The sequence below is a fragment of the Taudactylus pleione genome, unplaced genomic scaffold (assembly GCF_031769625.1).
Source record: "Taudactylus pleione unplaced genomic scaffold, aTauple2 ptg001880l, whole genome shotgun sequence".
In the NCBI taxonomy this organism is placed as follows: domain Eukaryota; kingdom Metazoa; phylum Chordata; class Amphibia; order Anura; family Myobatrachidae; genus Taudactylus; species Taudactylus pleione.
Genome location: NW_028286277.1, coordinates 1144887 through 1164092, shown reverse-complemented (window position 1 = coordinate 1164092; position 19206 = coordinate 1144887). Strand labels below are relative to the sequence as shown.

General features: G+C 43.7%; 2 long non-coding RNA genes across 2 annotated transcripts in view; one reads left to right on the top strand and one right to left on the bottom strand.

Annotated features, from left to right (window-relative positions):
• LOC148436236 (uncharacterized) overlaps positions 1 to 19206 on the bottom strand; it is a 590534-nt gene that overhangs the window by 369008 nt on the left and 202320 nt on the right. The gene's annotated exons all lie outside the window — the stretch shown is intronic.
• The window catches only part of LOC148436238 (uncharacterized), a 50676-nt gene that overhangs the window by 17462 nt on the left and 14008 nt on the right, over positions 1 to 19206 (top strand). Inside the window, exon 2 of the long non-coding RNA XR_015876488.1 lies at positions 10656 to 10839. This is a non-coding gene — a long non-coding RNA (uncharacterized LOC148436238). The remainder of the gene's footprint in view (positions 1 to 10655; positions 10840 to 19206) is intronic.

The window sequence follows — 19206 nt, the reverse complement described above, 5'->3', positions numbered from 1 at the left end:
GGCAAACCCACATTTTCTGGGTTTCACCGCATTTTTATCTTTCCTGCATCCACCCACTGTATGAACTGTGGGTCTGATTCAGACCCGGTCGCAAGGCTGCGTTCGCACGCAGCCTGCCAATGTTTTCAATCTGCGCATGCGTACAAGATGCAGTGCACCTGCGTGAACCAGTGCCTGCGATCGGGAAGCATTCGCAGCCAGTACACAGACTCTCCGCAAACATGAGTGACAGGACGTGCCATTTGTGGGTGGTGATAGGGTGTGGTCGATGATAACGGGGGTTTGGTGGTGCGAACCCAGGTGTGTCTGTGCGTTGGAACGCCATTTCAGTGGCGTGCATAATTAAGACGCATCGTCAGCATACACATCACATGGCTGAATTACACACAGCGGCACTCGCAGTGCTTGCGGTAGGGTAGGGTCAGCCACAAGTCCTGCGTATGTGCCCGATGTCAGCCGATGTTACAAATTGTTTCATGCACTTCCTGGAGATGACGTGTGTTACTAAGGGAAAGTGGGCGTCTTGTGTCAGGCTGGTGGGCGTCTAATTACATACCGCAATCGCGCGCCAAAACATAGTGGGCGTGCTAATGTCTTGCTAGCGATCGCGGGATTTGCATACTTTGGCTGTGGACGGCTACGTGCGAATGCATCCTTGCGACCAGTTCTGAATCAGGCCCTGTGTTTCTTATAGCATTACATTTAATACCTCCACATCATTTTGACGCAATTCTCTCATCGCTAATCTGCGCTGTTGTGGGGACCCTGCTCCTGCCATTGTTAAAAAAAATTAATAAAAATAATCCCAATCTATACTGTTTTGTTTTTTTGTTAATCCAACTGTCCCAATATAAAATGATGTCAATATGTAAATACAGATGTCAATCTGCGGCTTGATGCCCTTGATCTCATCAGTGGGAAGATTGCTAAAAGAAGAACAGCGCACTTATCTCCTGAAAAAGTCTGTGCTGCTGTGAACATAGAGGCCTTCTCATGGGCTACAAGTTATTTCCTCCCCACCTATGTCAAAACTGGAGACCCAGAGATAAGCCTTAGAGAAAGGTGCTCGGGCCATCATAGTGAAATGCACTTTAATAACTACAGAAATATTTATCCAAATTAAGCGCTATATTAATGTAAATTTTACAAGATGCAAATATATTAATATTTAATTGTATGGCATCTCTTCTTAGGCATATAATAAACCACATTACAAACCAAAACTAAAGTATATTCTCAGAACGTGATCGTTCCTGCAGAAATGTAGCAAACAGACTTTTCTGTTTTGTGTTTTTTCACAGGATTTAATTTGCATGAAGGAAAGCACCAGGTGCTAGGGCTGACAGTGTAAGATTACAATTAACTGAAAACAATCACTTAATACCGTAACGCAAACGACAAGTGATACAAATCATTCAGATTGGGATTTTTTTTTCCCATTTACATTGCCATAAAAATAGTTTGGTAATATTTATCCACTCGCGCCTGTCAGTGATATAACGGCCATCATCTTTGCGCTGTCAATCACGCAGTGACCTACTGTACATTTCACGGCAATCAGTAATAGTAATGGCTAGTTTTGTCTTGCATATGCCTTGTTATAACATACTTTGTATCTCTTATTCAGAAGTATCAGAATTATAATCTAGTAGCAACGTCAGTGCAAATTATTCCAGAAAGATACTGTAGTGCAGACAAACATGGCGTGTTCCTGCAACGTGACAAGCCGTATCTGTCTCGAGCTGCGTCCATTTCTTCACGAGGAGATGTACTAAGTCCTGGAGAGTGGTGAAGTGGAGAGTGATAAACTACCAACCAATCAGCTCCTAACTGTCATTTTTTCAAACACAGCCTGTAACATGACAATTTGGAGCTGATTGGCTGGTACTTTATATCTCTCCACTTTACCACTCCACAAGGCTTAGTATAGTACACCCCCCCCCTCCTTAAGATATCCTTATGTACATGCACACAATTGTTAGTTGAACACATTGTTACTGAACATCCCTTCCCAGCCCTATTCTGCCTGGTTAAAAGGCATGAAGTATTCAAAATGCACACAAAATTCAATATCAGTACTGGGAGATCAAAACCAACGTTCACGACAAGAATCCAATATTTGTAATAATCATTACAGAGCTACTCCTACTTTATAATTTCTATACCACCAAGTAGGGGCGTATTTATAGTGGGTCCAGGGGGGACCACACCCAGGGGCTGGCTGGCAACTTTTAGCCTGGGGGGGCAAATGCGTGCAGGTGGCCCTGGCAGAGGAGTAGCCGGGGTGCCCGAGCACGTGTGTGCTTAGGCCCCCCCTCCCCCTCAAGTGTTCCAGGGAGGAGGCGGGTACACATGGAATAATTGTTTAAGTAAAAATAAAGATATGGGGCAGCCCCCTGTAGTGGTGCCCATATGCAGTGCCCCCTGTGCCCCAGGAGAAGACCTCCTTATAAAGGCCACCAGTAGTGATCCCCCCTATGCAGTGCCCCTTATACAGTGCCCCCAGTAGTGGTCCCCCCTGTGCAGTGCCCCTTGTGCCCCAGTAGTAAGCTTCTTATATAGTGTCCCCAGTAGTGGTCCCCCCTATGCAGTGCCCCTTGTGGCTCCAGTAGTAAGCCCCTTATATAGTGCCCCCAGTAGTGGAACCCCCTATGCAGTGCCCCCAGTAGTAGTCCCCCCCTTGTAGTGCCCCCAGTAGCAGTGCCCCCAGTAGTAGTCTCCCCTTTGTAGTGCCCCCAGTAGTAGTCCCCCCCTTGTAGTGCCCTCAGTAGTAGTCCCCCCCTTGTAGTGGCCCCAGTAGTGCTCTCCCCCTTGTAATGCCCCCAGTAGTAGTCCCCCATTGTAATGCCCCCAGTAGTAGCCCTCCCTTGTTGTGCCCCCAGTAGTAATCCCCCATGTAGAGCCCCCAGTAGTGCTCTCCCCCTTGTAGTGCCCCCAGCAGTAGTCCCCCCTTGTAGTGCCCCCAGTAGTGCTCTCCCACTTGTACTGCCCCCAGTAGTGCCGTCCCCCTTGTAGTGCCCCAGTAGTGCTCTCCCCCTTGTAGTGCCCCCAGTAGTGCTCTCCCCCTTGTAGTGCTCTCCCCATTGTAGTGCCCCCCTTGTAGTTCCCCCCAGTAGCAGTCCCCCCTTGTAGTGCCCCCAGTAGTGCCGTCCCCCTTGTAGTGCCCCAGTAGTGCTCTCCCCCTTGTAATGCCCCCAGTAGTAGTCTCCCCCCTTGTAGTTCCCCCAGTAGCAGCTCCCCCTTGTAGTGCCCCCAGTAGTGCTCTCCCCCTTGTAGTGCCCACAGTACTAGTCCCCCCCCTTGTAATGCCCCCAGTAGTAGTCTCCCCCCCTTGTAGTTCCCCCAGTAGCAGCCCCCCCTTGTAATGCCTCCAGTAGTAGCCCCCCTTGTTGTGCCCCCAGTAGTAATCCCCCTTGTAGATTCCCCAGTAGTGCTCTCCCCCTTGTAGTGTCCCCAGTAGCGCTCTCCCCCTTGTAGTGTCCCCAGTAGCGCTCTCCCCCTTGTAGTGTCCCCAGTAGTGCTCTCCCCCTTGTAGTGTTCCCAGTAGTGCTCTCCCCCTTGCAATGTCCCCATTGTCCCCTTGTAGTGTCCCCAATAGCACTCTCCCCCTTGTAGTGCCCCCAGTAGCTCTCTACACCTTGTAGTGCCCCCAGTAGCTCTCTACACCTTGTAGTGCCCCCCCCACAGTACACACACACGTAATAAATAATAAAAAAAACCACCTACCTGAATCCCTGCTCCCGCCGCCGCCATCCGCTCCTCAGTCTGTCCTCCCGGGCCGCTCTGCATTATGGGAGAGACGTCATATAACGTCATGACGTCTCTCCCATTACCCACTGCAGGAGCCGGAAGATGGAACGGCTCCTGCAGTGGGCACCATCGGCAGACAGTTAGAGTCCGGTCAGCGCTACACATGCGGTGCAGCCTGTGTCACACAGACTGCCTGCGGCCCGCATGGTGCTGCTCGAGTGCTGCTCGAGAGGCACATGACACCCTGCCCCACGGCCCAGCCCGCCACTGCCCACACCGCACGCCCTGCACCCATAAAACTTACCTCTCCGGAGTCCCATGTCGGCTACGGTGTCTGCTCCTGTAAAAATGACTCGTTTGCGCATGTGCAGTACAGGGTAAAATGGCCACGGTGGCCATTTTCCTGGTGACCCGTGCATGCGCTATAGACTCTGGGCACACTCTAGTGCCCAGAGTCTAAGTGCGGCATACTGTTCAGTGCGCAGCCGGACGGAGAGGAGGGGGCCGGTGTCGGAGACTGCACACGGGCCCCCTTCTCTCTAGAAACGCCCCTGCCACCAAGGAACAAATATCTATAGCAAATAATGTAAAGATTACATTATCGCGGTTGCGATTTTATGCGGTGTCGCAGTGGCGGTAATATGCAAATGCTAGTTTTAACCTTGTGCGCTAGCATGCACAAACCCTGAGAGGCTCACTTTCAATGTCCATGGACAGCGCAACTCCGCAGGTGCTTCTAAACTCTCCACAGCCAGCACCCCATTGCACCCACCATTGACCCATGCACCAGCCTATAGCTGGCGCAGCATCTCCTTCTGAAAATCCTCTAAACATGGCCTTTGTGGCTGCTGCTCGGCATTTGGAAACCACTGACACGCCCATGAGACGGCCTTTTTTTGCGTTCACTTCAGTCCACTTCCTGGTCACTGCCCAGGAAGGCCCATGGTTTTGCATCGTCAGTTCCAAAGCCAGCACCTCCGTACCCAACAACAGGAAAAGCATGCGCAGTAGGGGATTATCTGGACTTTTCGCGAATGCGTAGTAGCAAATCGATCAACTGGGCAAACATCGACATAGCGTCCACCCCTGAAACAGGCCCGGAAGTGATGTGGCACTGCGGGCAGCAGTTTAATTAGTCTGGACACAGCAAACATTGAAGGCAGAGAAATGACATGTGGGAGATTACCCTACGCATTTTGAACATTACCATAGGCATCTGGTTAACGCCGAACGCGTGTCACAGACACTACTGTCCCACTTGCACCATTATTGCAACCCATTTATATTATGTAGCGCACACTTATTCATTGTTAGACATCAGTTGGAAAAACCTCTCCAATTCAGCAGACGTACAGATGTACGCCTCGCATATGCAAAATCATCAATCACTATTTTCACCTGTCTGTGACCACCAGCAAGTAAAACAGCTTTCTCAGGCATATAAGCGTATTCTTCCTGGTTTGCTACTTTATATAATTGTACAAACACAGGACCTCATTCAGACCCAGTCGCAAGTGCTGAGCGCTCGCAACCGGGTCGATGTTTTGGTCCTGCGCACGCGCAGCGGCCTCACTGCGCGTGCGCAAGCCCCGGAGCTCACTACAAAAGGGCCGGCTGTCGATGTTGATCGACAGCTCGGCCCGTTTTGTAGGCGTGGTGGGGTGGTGGTTTCACAAACAGTGGCGTTCCTTAAGGAACGCCTACCGTTTTGTGGGCGGCCGCACTGACATCATCAGTGATGTCAGTGGGGAGTTTCCTGCTCGATCAGAGCAGGAAGCTCCCTGGGGCTTGCAGTTGCCGAGACCCAACCTTAGGGTCTCGTCGCAAGCCCCAATGGTCGTTAAGCTGTGGGTGGTAACCCACAGCTTAGCTAACAACCAGGAGGCCGCACTTAAAAATAGAAGCGGCTGCCCTCATTCAGAACGAACGCTCGCTTCTTGCGAGCGCCTCTGAATGAGGGCCACAGTCTTACTTGTCCTATGTCAGAACACACCATAACGCCTATTTTCACCAATCAGCGCGCAGTTAGGTAAAAGGGGCGGGATCACACAAATCTGCATAGAATCATACTGTACGTGGGCACTGACTGTACTCACTCTTCATTATCTCCACTATGATTACACTACTGGCACGTGTACTGTAGGCACCAGGAGGAATGGCTGGTGCCAGTGGTTGCTATACAATGGGCGTGGAAAGAGCCAATGTGTCACAACCCTTAGTGACTTAAGGTGCATATCCACTAATAGACATAAAAAATGAGAGCACGATTACGCCATTGCAATCGTGCTGTCGTTTGTATGTCTAGCGATGTGCCTAGACTGAACGTTCACTCGTTCAGTCCAGGCACATCCATCATCCCCGTACGTGCTGAACCTGACGGGATCGTCAGGCTGACCAGCATGTACAGTCGATGATAGATGGCAAACACGACCAGCGGGCACGCGCATTGCTGGTCATTTTTGTCATTTAAATGCCCGATTTGCGGGCGATTGCACGATAACGACGTCATTGTCATGCAATCGCCTGTCAAAATCGCCTAGTGGATACCCGGCTTTACACGAAGAAGGGTCCCATGTCATTTTGAATTAGACCGGATGTAGAATATTGGCTCGTGAATTCTGCGTAGTCCCTTTTTCATAGGGTTACCTGACAATAATTCACACATTGGAGCTGAGACTGAGACGATCATTGTCAGTGTCTGTAGATACTGTAATGCAGATTGGTGCTTCTCTAGATGCACAGTAGAAACTTGCGCCTGCACTATGGTGCAAGGTACAATTTCTCCATCCAAGTATGGCTTCCAATATTAGCGGCTGGTCGCCTCTGTACGCAGCTGCTGTCAGTGACACACACACAACATACCTGTAAGACGGACCATCTACAAATGTATGCCCAGGAATGCCCAATATATTTCCAAGACCTATTTAAGACTGTGCATCTCCTGTGCCCCTCAATCACAACTTCCGGCTCTGGGCACCGATCATCTGGACGCATACGCAGTGCGACTTAAAAGTAAAAAAATCAATCCACTGCGTCCGCCATTCTCGCTTCTTCCGACTCAGACTCTATGTACATTGCAGTCAGACTTGCACAGTTCATCGGATTCATAGTTGTGCTTCCCATTTAAGATACTGAAAATGTTGGAATTGTGTGTTTTTTTTCCTGCAGCGAGGAAGCAAAAGGCTCATAACCATTACAAAAACATTTCGGATCAAGTTGGCTTGCCAAATGTTCGGCAGTGAGCACTGATCAAGGACAGATCAAGACTGAAATACATTTAGTTAGATAAAAACAAGTCTGACTTTGTGCCTCAAATGTCAGTCTCCACAGCTCAGTGACTCTTTGTAAATGTTACAGACTGTCTAGGTTACCTTTGTGCTGAGCAAAAACAGATGGTTGTCACTGATTATTCAGTCACCGAATTCGAGACGGGTTCCAAAATATGTGTAGGTCATCACTTGAATTGCAAAACTGTGTGGCTCTAACATAGAGCCACATTTTTTTGTGTATGACCATGAAGAAATACGTGGTAGCAGTTATAATAGGGGACCTGACGACTTACCTCAGCCATTTTGTAGGATGAACCAGTATTTTTGAGAATGTAGCCTAGCAATTCATTAGGTGTCGGTCGCTCATGAATATTAGTCGAGCAGGGTCTGTCACATGCCAGGGTTAGGCACCACCCAGGGAGGTTAGGGTTAGGCTAGGGGAAGGGGGGGTTGGGTTAGGCACCCCCGGGGGGAGATAAGGGTTAGGCACCCCCCCGGGGGACTGAGGTTTAGGTGCGGGGAAGGGGGGTTTAGGTTTAGGCACTTAGAGGGGAGATTAGGGTTAAGCACTTGGGGGGGAGGATAAGGTTAGGCATCCCTAAGGGAGGGTTAGGGGGTAGAATAGGGTTAGTCAATACTTCCCTTTGGATGATCAGGATTTTCACCCCTGCCGGGCTGCCACCATCAGGATATACCGCCGGCGGCAAATCATACTGATTTAGTTGAAAACTGCTATAATCAATCTATAATTGTATTCTATATAATATAATCATTCTATCATTGAACTCTATATAATATAATCATTCAGTCATTGTACTCTATAGAATATAATCATTCAGTCATTGTGCTCTATAGAATATAATCATTCTGCAATTGTACGCTATAGAATACAATCATTCTGTCATTGTACTCTATGTAATAAAATCATTGTAATTGTACTCTATATAATAAAATAATTCTGTCATTGTACGCTATAGAATATAATTATAATATCATTGTACTGTATATAATATAATTATTCTGTCATTGTACTCTATAGAATATAATCATTATATCATTGAACTCTATGAATATATTATGTAATTCTATAATTGTACGTTATATAATATAAACATTCATTCGTTGTACTCTATAGAATATAATGATTTGTCATTGCATATAGAATATAATCATTCTGTCATTGTACTCTGTGTACTCTATAGAATATAATCATTATATCATTGTACTCTGTAGAATATAATAATTCTGTCATTGTACTCTATAGAATATAATCATTATATCATTGTACTCTGTAGAATATAATAATTCTGTCATTGTGCTCTATAGAATATAATCATTCAGTCATTGTGCTCTATAGAATATAATCATTGTCATTGTGCTCTACAGAATATAATCATTATGTCATTGTGCTCTATAGAATATAATCATTATGTCATTGTACTCTATAGAATATAATCATTATATCATTGTACTCTGTAGAATATAATAATTCTGTCATTGTGCTCTATAGAATATAATCATTGTCATTGTGCTCTATAGAATATAATCATTATGTCATTGTGCTCTATAGAATATAATCATTCTGTCATTGTGCTCTATAGAATATAATCATTGTCATTGTGCACTATAGAATATAATCATTCTGTCATTGTACTCTATAGAATATAATCATTATGTCATAGTACTCTGTAGAATATAAACATTGTCATTGTGGTCTATAGAATATTTTGATCATTCTGTCATTGTACTGTATAGAATATAATCATTCTGTCATTGTACTCTATAGAATATAATCATTCTCTCATTCTGTCATTGTACTGTATAGAATATAATAATTCTGTTATTGTACTCTATAGAATAGAATCATTCTCTCATTCTGTCATTGTACTGTATAGAATATAATCATTCTGTCATTGTACTCTATAGAATAGAATCATTCTCTCATTCTGTCATTGTACTGTATAGAATAGAATCATTCTTTCATTCTGTCATTGTACTGAATAGAATAGAAACATTATGTCATTGTACAGTATAGAATCATTCTCTCATTATGTCATTGTACTGTATAGAATATAATCATTCTGTCATTGTACTGTATAGAATAGAATCATTCTCTCATTCTGTCATTGTACTGAATAGAATAGAAACATTATGTCATTGTACAGTATAGAATCATTCTCTCATTATGTCATTGTACTGTATAGAATATAATCATTCTGTCATTGTACTGTATAGAATACAATCATTCTCTCATTCTGTCATTGTACTGTATAGAATATAATCATTCTCTCATTCTGTCATTGTACTGTATAGAATATAATCATTCTGTCATTGTACTGTATAGAATATAATCATTCTTTCATTGTACTCTATAGAATACAATCATTCTCTCATTCTGTCATTGTACTGTATAGAATAGAAGCATTCTGTCATTGTACTGTATAGAATATAATCATTCTGTCATTGTACTGTATAGAATAGAAGCATTCTGTCATTGTACTGTATAGAATATAATCATTCTGTCATTGTACTGTATAGAATATAATCATTCTCTCATTCTGTCATTGTACTGTATAGAATAGAATCATTCTCTCATTCTGTCATTGTACTGTATAGAATATAATCATTCTGTAGTTGTACTGTATAGAATAGAAGCATTCTGTCAGTGTACTGTATAGAATATAATCATTCTGTCATTGTACTGTATAGAATAGAATCATTCTGTCATTGTACTGTATAGAATAGAAGCATTCTGTCAGTGTACTGTATAGAATATAATCATTCTGTCATTGTACTGTATAGAATAGAAGCATTCTGTCATTGTACTGTATAGAATAGAATCATTCTGTCATTGTACTGTATAGAATAGAAGCATTCTCTCATTCTGTCATTGTGCTGTATAGAATAGAAGCATTCTGTCATTGTACTGTATAGAATAGAATCATTCTCTCATTCTGTCATTGTGCTGTATAGAATAGAAGCATTCTGTCATTGTACAATATAGAATATAATCATTCTCTCATTCTGTCATTGTGCTGTATAGAATAGAAGCATTCTGTCATTGTACAGTATAGAATATAATCATTCTCTCATTCTGTCATTGTGCTGTATAGAATAGAAGCATTCTGTCATTGTACTGTATAGAATATAATCATTCTGTCATTGTACTGTATAGAATATAACCATATCTCATTCTGTCATTGTACTGTATAGAATAGAAGCATTCTGTCATTGTACTGTATAGAATAGAATCATTCTCTCATTCTGTCTTTGTACTGTATAGAATAGAAGCATTCTGTCATTGTACTGTATAGAATAGAATTATTATCTCATTCTGTCATTGTACTGTATAGAATACAATCATTATCTCATTCTGTCATTGTACTGTATAGAATAGAAGCATTCTGTCATTATACTGTATAGAATAGAATCATTCTCTCATTCTGTCATTGTACAGTATAGAATAGAATCATTATCTCATTCTGTCATTGTACTGTATAGAATACAATCATTATCTCATTCTGTCATTGTACTGTATAGAATAGAAGCATTCTGTCATTGTACTGTATAGAATATAATCATTCTGTCATTGTACAGTATAGAATATAATCATTCTATCATTCTTTTCTCTACAAGATATTCCTTCTGCATTTCTGTCATGATTTCTCATTTCACAAGAGATGATTCGTTAAGGGTCATATGAAGAAGACATTATAAAACCACAGCACAGAAGCCTCTTTGTGCCATCACCCACATGCTGGTCACAGGGAAGTGCGCGGACATGCCAGCCAAGATAATTGCGGATGCTGAGGTGAATACTGTAAGTTGGCACAGGAAATTTTATTTTGTATATGCCCCCTGCTTAATTTCTGTGGATTCCTTCCTTCCATACATCTCTGCCATTACATACAAGAGATCAATAGGTATCAATCAGCTCCCTCCTTTAGATTTAAGGCATCATTTTTTGGAAAGTGCTTCCCTTTACCTATTGTTATGACAGTCAAAGTAGATCAACAGATAATATACAGGTGGGGATGTAGTCACACGGTTGACACTTGCAATGTTGACAGTTATGATATCGACAATGTCAAAATGTCAACATTAGGGTTAGGTTGTATGTGGGAGGGTTAGACTACAGAGAGGGGAGGTTAGGGTTAGGTTGTGGGCAGGAGGATTAGGGTTAGGCTACAGAGAGGGGAGTTTAGGGTTAGGTTGTAGGTGGGAGGGTTAGGGTTAGGCTACAGAGAGGGGAGGTTAGGGTTAGGTTGTAGGTGGGAGGGTTAGGCTACAGAGAGGGGAGGTTAGGTTGTATGTGGGAGGGTTAGACTCCAGAGAGGGGAGGTTAGGGTTAGGTTGTATGTGGGAGGGTTAGGCTACAGAGAGGGGAGGTTAGGGTTAGGTTGTAGGTGGGAGGGTTAGACTACAGAGAGGGGAGGTTAGGGTTAGGTTGCAGGCAGGAGGGTTAGGGTTAGGCTACAGAGAGGGTAGGTTAGGGTTAGGTTGTGGGCAGGAGGATTAGGGTTAGGCTACAGAGAGGGGAGGTTAGGGTTAGGTTGTAGGTGGGAGGGTTAGACTACAGAGAGGGGAGGTTAGGGTTAGGTTGCAGGCAGGAGGGTTAGGGTTAGTCTACAGAGAGGGTAGGTTAGGGTTAGGTTGTGGGCAGGAGGATTAGGGTTAGGTTACAGAGAGGGGAGGTTAGGGTTAGGTTGTGGGCAGGAGGATTTAGGGTTAGGCTACAGAGAGGGGAGGTTAGGGTTAGGTTGCAGGCAGGAGGGTTAGGTTACAGAGAGGGGAGGTTAGGGTTAGGTTGCGGGCAGGAGGATTAGGGTTAAGCTAAAGAGAGGGGAGGTTAGGGTTATGTTGCAGGCAGGAGGGTTAGGCTACAGAAAGGGGAGAATAGGGTTAGGTTGCAGGCAGGAGGGTTAGGCTAAAGAGAAGGGAGGTAAGGGTTAGGTTGCAGGCAGGAGGGTTAGGGTTAGGCTACAGAGATGGGAGGTTAAGATTAGGTTGCGGGCAGAAGGGTTAGGCTACAGAGAGGGGTGGTTAGGGTTAGGTTGCAGGCAGGAGGGTTAGGCTACAGAGAGGGGAGAATAGGGTTAGGTTGCAGGCAGGAGGGTTAGGGTCAGGCTACAGAGATGGAAGGTTAAGGTTAGGTTGCGGGCTGGAGGGTTAGGCTACAGAGAGGGGTGGTTAGGGTTAGGTTGCATGCAGGAGGGTTAGGGTTAAGCTAAAGAGAGGGGAGGTTAGGGTTAGGTTGCAGGCAGGAGGGTTAGGCTACAGAGAGGGGAGAATAGGGTTAGGTTGCAGGCAGGAGGGTTAGGGTCAGGCTACAGAGATGGGAGGTTAAGGTTAGGTTGCGGGCAGGAGGGTTAGGCTACAGAGAGGGGTGGTTAGGGTTAGGTTGCAGGCAGGAGGGTTAGGCTACAGAGAGGGGAGGTTAGGGTTAGGTTGCAGACAGGAGGGTTAGGTTACAGAGAGGGGAGGTTAGGGTTAGGTTGCAGGCAGGAGGATTAGGTTTAGGCTACAGAGATGGGAGGTTAAGGGTAGGTTGCGAGCAGAAGGGTTAGGCTACAGAGAGGGGTGGTTAGGGTTAGGTTGCAGGCAGGAGGGTGAGGGTTAGGCTACAGAGAGGAGAGGTTAGAGTTAGGTTGCATGGGGAGTTAGGGTTTGGCTGAGAGGGGGCCAGGGTTAGGCACTAGAGGGAGAGATAGGGATAGGGGATAATTACTTACTGGAACACCGGTGAAACACAGCTCTGACATGACCGCCGGGACCCGGAAGCCGTGCAGGAGATGGAAAGTGACCATTGTGCCACCAGGGAAGATATGATGACATTCCAACATGTTGACATTTCATTACTGTCTACGTGATGAATGCTCACATGGTCAATGTTGATACTCTCATGTAGATACAGTATGATGAATGTTAACATTATGACTTGCAAAATATCATACCATACCCTATGGATGCACTAGGTCAACTAGGGCTGGTTGTTTGATTACCTTTCTCCTCAGTACAGTACAGAACTGCTCTATGATCATACAATGGAAAAAAACCTGCGCTGCCATTTACTGTACATGTCTTCTACATTACATTACGTCAGTTCTCTGTTTGGAGTCAATGGACGGGTTAATCAGTCAGTAGTAAAACATGGGAGACAGGCAGCACTTTCATTCTCTCCCTGAATATAATTTATTTGCAGTAAGTGTAACTCTGGTGGAGGTTTGATGTTTGGGTGTATTACCAGTGTCACAGGACCGCTCCCTCCAGTCTGGGAAATCGTCAGACTTATTCTGGAGAATGGATTGGAAACACTGAAACTGTCTCCATTATAATTTCACTTAAATGCTTTCAATCGCTGCTCGGAATGTGAAGAAATAAAATGTGCAGCTTTGGAAATAAAATATTTCTGCGTGCGCTTTTCCTCAGACAGGGACAGTAATGTGGAGCTTGGTCACCTAGGCCTTGTTTTATGAAACTACGAAAGCAATTTATTTGAAAACTTTAGTGATATCATAGGAAAGCACATTAAGCAGATTGAGAGCTTGTGAGTGCATAATTTCTCTTTCCTGTAAATTCTGTGTATTTAAGATTAATTTTACTTTACGTCTCATCTGCTCAGATTTTAGCCCTGACGATAGTGGGAAAGGCTTTGTGATTTGGCAGATTTTTCCTCAAAGCTTGGATCTATCCTGTGGGCTGTTGAGGTCCCAATTTCCAAGGATAGATATGAGATAGATAGATAGATAGATTGATATGAGATAGATAGATAGATATGAAATAGATTTATATGAGATAGATAGATAGAAAGATTGATATTAGATAGGTAGATATGAGACAGATAGATATGAGATAGATAGATAGATAGATAGATAGATAGATAGATATGAGATAGATTGATATGAGATAGATAGATATGAGATAGATAGAAAGATTGATATTAGATAGATAGATATGAGATAGATAGATAGATTGATATGAGATAGATAGATAGATAGATAGATAGATATGAAATAGATTGATATGAGATAGATAGATAGATAGATAGATAGATAGATAGATAGATAGATAGATAGATAGATAGATAGAAAGAAAGATTGATATTAGATAGGTAGATATGAGACAGATAGATATGAGATAGATAGATAGATATATATGAGATAGATTGATATGAGATAGATAGATATGAGATAGATAGAAAGATTGATATTAGATAGATAGATATGAGATAGATAGATAGATATGAAATAGATTGATATGAGATAGATAGATAGAAAGATTGATATTAGATAGATAAATAGATATGAGACAGACAGATATGAGATAGATAGATAGATAGATAGATAGATAGATAGATATGAGATAGATTGATATGAGATAGATAGATATGAGATAGATAGAAAGATTGATATTAGATAGATAGATATGAGATAGATAGATAAATAGATATGAGATAGATTGATATGAGATAGATATTGGATCATACCTGCCGACCTTCTGGCTGCTCCTTCCGCGTCCATTTGGCCCCGCCCCCGCTACACAAAGCCGATAATATAGGCATTATGAAGCAGGGGGTGGGGCCAAAATGATGCGAATCGGGGTTGCAGGGGTTATTGCGAGGGGATAGGAGGGGTGGGCGGCAGCTCGTAGTATTGCCTGCCTTCCCGGGAGGTCAGGAGCAGCACCTGATTTTCGGGAGGCTCCCGACCAAATCAAAATGGTAGGCAAGTATGTATTAGGTAGATGGATACGAGATAGAGAGATGGACAGATACTGTAGATAGATAGAGATATAGATATGAGGTTGATATGAGGTAGATATGAGATAGATATGAGATATATAGATAGAGAGATAGATAGATAGATAGATAGATAGATAGATATGAGATAGTTAGACAGATAGATAGATACAAGATAGATAGATAATAGATAGATATTAGATAGCTAGATAGCTAGATAGGAGATAGATAGACATTAGATAAATAAATATGATATAGATAGATAGATAGATAGATAGATAGATAGATAGATAGATAGATAGATAGATAGATAGATACAAGAGATAGATATTAGATAGATATTAGATAGATAGATATTAGATAGCTAGATAGGAGATAGATAGACATTAGATAAATAAATATGAGATAGACAGTTATGAGATAAATAAATAGATGATAGATATATATATATATAGGCAATTAGATATACTGTTTGAATAAATTGATGGATAGAGATGAAATAGATGGATGGATATGAGATAGTTATGTGATAGAGAGATAGATAAATGATAGATAAATATGCAATAGATAAATATTAGATAGATATGAGATAGATAGATATGCGATAGAGATAGATAGATATGTAATAGATAAATAAATAGTATTTAGTGTTGGCAGTGTAGTATGTGCCCGCTCTGTGCACTACAGAGTGGGCACATACTATTTAATGATATTTAAATCAACAAATAAACGTGTTCTAGAGATTCCAGCCCAGCAGATGGAACACTCGCTGGAATATTGCACTGAGACTTGTATCTCTCCAAAGTCTTACGGCCCTGAGATGACTGTCTCTATATTTTCCACTTTGAAACTTGTTGACTGGGCTTCAGACATTAGTGGCGAGGCAGTAAATAGATTTGCCAATTTTCTAAAGGAGCTACTTCAGGCTGGCATTTCATTCAGCAGCTCGATGAGCGAAGGACTTGGATATCAGCCTTGAATTGATTGCAACACAGATGGTCCCTCTCTGCACTCACCAGCCGTATTAGCGTTCTCAGTTCACCTTCAAATAACCCTGAACAATGACAGAGTGACTAGGGTGGGGGGGTTCTCTCCTGATCAAGTTGTTGGAAAGGGGCAATCGGAGACCTGTTGACAGTACACGTATGTCGGCCCACCTCATCCTAAATAAATAATGTAATGAAGAGACTTGGCAGCCTTAAACCTGCTCATGTAGGGGCAATAAATCAAATAAGACAACAACTCAACCATATTGAGGTTGGGCTGTTTAATGGAAAATCCATTGCACTTTCACCCTTTGGACTGGGCTCATTATAAATCACGCCGCCGTAAGTACGTTTTGCATGAGAGTGGGAGCGTTTTGGCTCATCCGCGGTGGAGTTATATAGGGACATCCTGGGTTTGGCATTGCTCTGTCAAAGGACGTTTGCTTAGTAGTCTGGAGTTTTATTTGACAAAACGTCCCTGTTATCTGTATTCTTCCAACTAGAAGTGAGATGTGAAAAATCAATGATCCGTGTCAGTTTAATGAAAAAGGAAATCATTTATTCGCAAAATGGAGAAAATATTTGTTCCCGGCTTTGACTGTTATCTATGTAAAAGATTATTCAGACACTGTGTTACCTTAAAATCAAGCGGGGAGAATACTAATAATTATAGTAATAATATTTTTTTTATAATAACTCTTATTTATTATTGTTATAAATAGAATTATTTTTTATTATAATTAATTTAATGTTATGATTATTATTATTATTAGTAGTATTAGTAGTAGTTAAATGCATAAATGATGGGAATAAAAGAGATACTGTAGGCAGTCTGCAGCTTCTATGGCTATATACCTTGTTTTCAAACTTATGGGGTCTGATTCAGAGCGCTCGTAAGCGGCCGCTCGTTCGTTCCGAGCGATGTTTGCCCAACTGCGCATGCGTATGGATCGTAATACGCATGCGCGAACCAGTCAGTGCTGCCAAAAATCGTTTGTTCGCTAAATAGCGAATGCCTGCTATTTTGAGTGACAGGAGTAGGCGTATGTGGGTGGTAACAGGGGAAGGTGCTTGAAAACGGGGAGTGGAGATCCGAACGCAGGCGTGCTTAAAGGTAAAAACGGGCGTTTTATGGGTGTGCATAATTAATACAGCAGCGTCATTGACCACGTCACTGGGTTATTTTATAGTCAGAACTGCTCGCAAATTTGTGGTAGGAAAAACCAACCACAAGAATAGCGAGCAGTTCATACGCTGGTCGATGTACTCGATTAATCTAATAAATAGTGGACATGACGTAGGATGCGAGCGACCAGGGGGCGTATTTTTCAAATAAACGTCCGCAAGTTTTGTTCGCTCGTTCAGACATGGAGGCCTGAACAGACCGCAAAGAGCGGATGGTTCATTTGAATAGCCACCCCCTTTTTCTGAACGAGCGAGCGCTAATTGCGTCCAGCTCTGAATCAGGCCCTTGGTTCATTATACGGTGCTGTTACAAAGCCACAGGTCCCCCAATGCTTATTTCCAGGGCCAAACTGTATTTAATAGATGTAGTTGTCATCAGTTTAAACTAGGGGTGAGCGGGTTCGGATTTCTGAAATCCGAACCCCCCCGAGCCCCCCCGATCCGAGTCCGATCCGAATCAGGCTCGACTTTTCCCGCCTGACTCGGATCTGAAATCGAGGCAAAACGTCATCATCCCGCCTTCCGAGTCTCGCGGGTTTTGGATCCTATATAAGGTACCCACGTCGGCGCCATTTTCTCACTCGGCTGTGGACAGTGAAGAGGGAGGGTGGGAGTTAGGGCTGTGTAGTGTAGTGCTGCTGTTGTCCACTACTTCAAAGTCCATAGGGGCTGGCTGTGTTGTGCTGTGCTGCTGTTGTTAATAGGGGCTGTGTCCACTACTTCAAAGTCCATAGGGGCTGGCTGGACTGTGTTGTGCAGTCAGTTCTCCATAGGGGCTGTGTCCACTCCAAAGTCCTGTGCAGTGTCCCAGTCCTAAAGGAGCGCTGCAGTGTTGTCCAGGGGGTGCTCTGTCCATCAGGGGTGCTCCCCCCAAGTGCTAAAAAAATAATATATTTTCTGTGTTTGTGAATTGTGTGCGCAGTAGCCGCACGTGCATCAACAAAGTAGTGCCAAGCGTGCGCCTGTGTCATAAGTAAAGGGCCGGCTGGCTTGACCGTTAAGGGTGCTGTAACCCCCGAAAGTACACTCCAGTCCAAATCAAAAAAAAAATTATTTTCTGTGTTTGTGAATTGTGTGCGCAGTAGCCGCACATGCATCAACAAAGTAGTGCCAAGCGTGCGCCTGTGTCATAAGTAAAGGGCCGGCTGGCTTGACCGTTAAGGGTGCTGTAACCCCCGAAAGTACACTCCAGTCCAAACCAAAAAAAAAATTATTTTCTGTGTTTGTGAATTGTGTGCGCAGTAGCCGCACGTGCATCAACAAAGTAGTGCCAAGCGTGCGCCTGTGTCATAAGTAAAGGGCCGGCTGGCTTGACCGTTAAGGGTGCTGTAACCCCCGAAAGTACACTCCAGTCCAAACCAAAAAAAAAATTATTTTCTGTGTTTGTGAATTGTGTGCGCAGTAGCCGCACGTGCATCAACAAAGTAGTGCCAAGCGTGCGCCTGTGTCATAAGTAAAGGGCCAGCTGGCTTGACCGTTAAGGGTGCTGTAACCCCCGAAAGTACACTCCAGTCCAAACCAAAAAAAAAATTATTTTCTGTGTTTGTGAATTGTGTGCGCAGTAGCCGCACGTGCATCAACAAAGTAGTGCCAAGCGTGCGCCTGTGTCATAAGTAAAGGGCCGGCTGGCTTGACCGTTAAGGGTGCTGTAACCCCCGAAAGTACACTCCAGTCCAAACCAAAAAAAAAATTATTTTCTGTGTTTGTGAATTGTGTGCGCAGTAGCCGCACGTGCATCAACAAAGTAGTGCCAAGCGTGCGCCTGTGTCATAAGTAAAGGGCCGGCTGGCTTGACCGTTAAGGGTGCTGTAACCCCCGAAAGTACACTCCAGTCCAAACCAAAAAAAAAATTATTTTCTGTGTTTGTGAATTGTGTGCGCAGTAGCCGCACGTGCATCAACAAAGTAGTGCCAAGCGTGCGCCTGTGTCATAAGTAAAGGGCCGGCTGGCTTGACCGTTAAGGGTGCTGTAACCCCCGAAAGTACACTCCAGTCCAAACCAAAAAAAAAATTATTTTCTGTGTTTGTGAATTGTGTGCGCAGTAGCCGCACGTGCATCAACAAAGTAGTGCCAAGCGTGCGCCTGTGTCATAAGTAAAGGGCCGGCTGGCTTGACCGTTAAGGGTGCTGTAACCCCCGAAAGTACACTCCAGTCCAAACCAAAAAAAAAATTATTTTCTGTGTTTGTGAATTGTGTGCACTGTGGCTGCACGTGCATCAACAAAGGAGCAGCGCCAAGCGTGCGCCTGTGTCCCATAAGTAAAGAGCCGGCTGGCTCA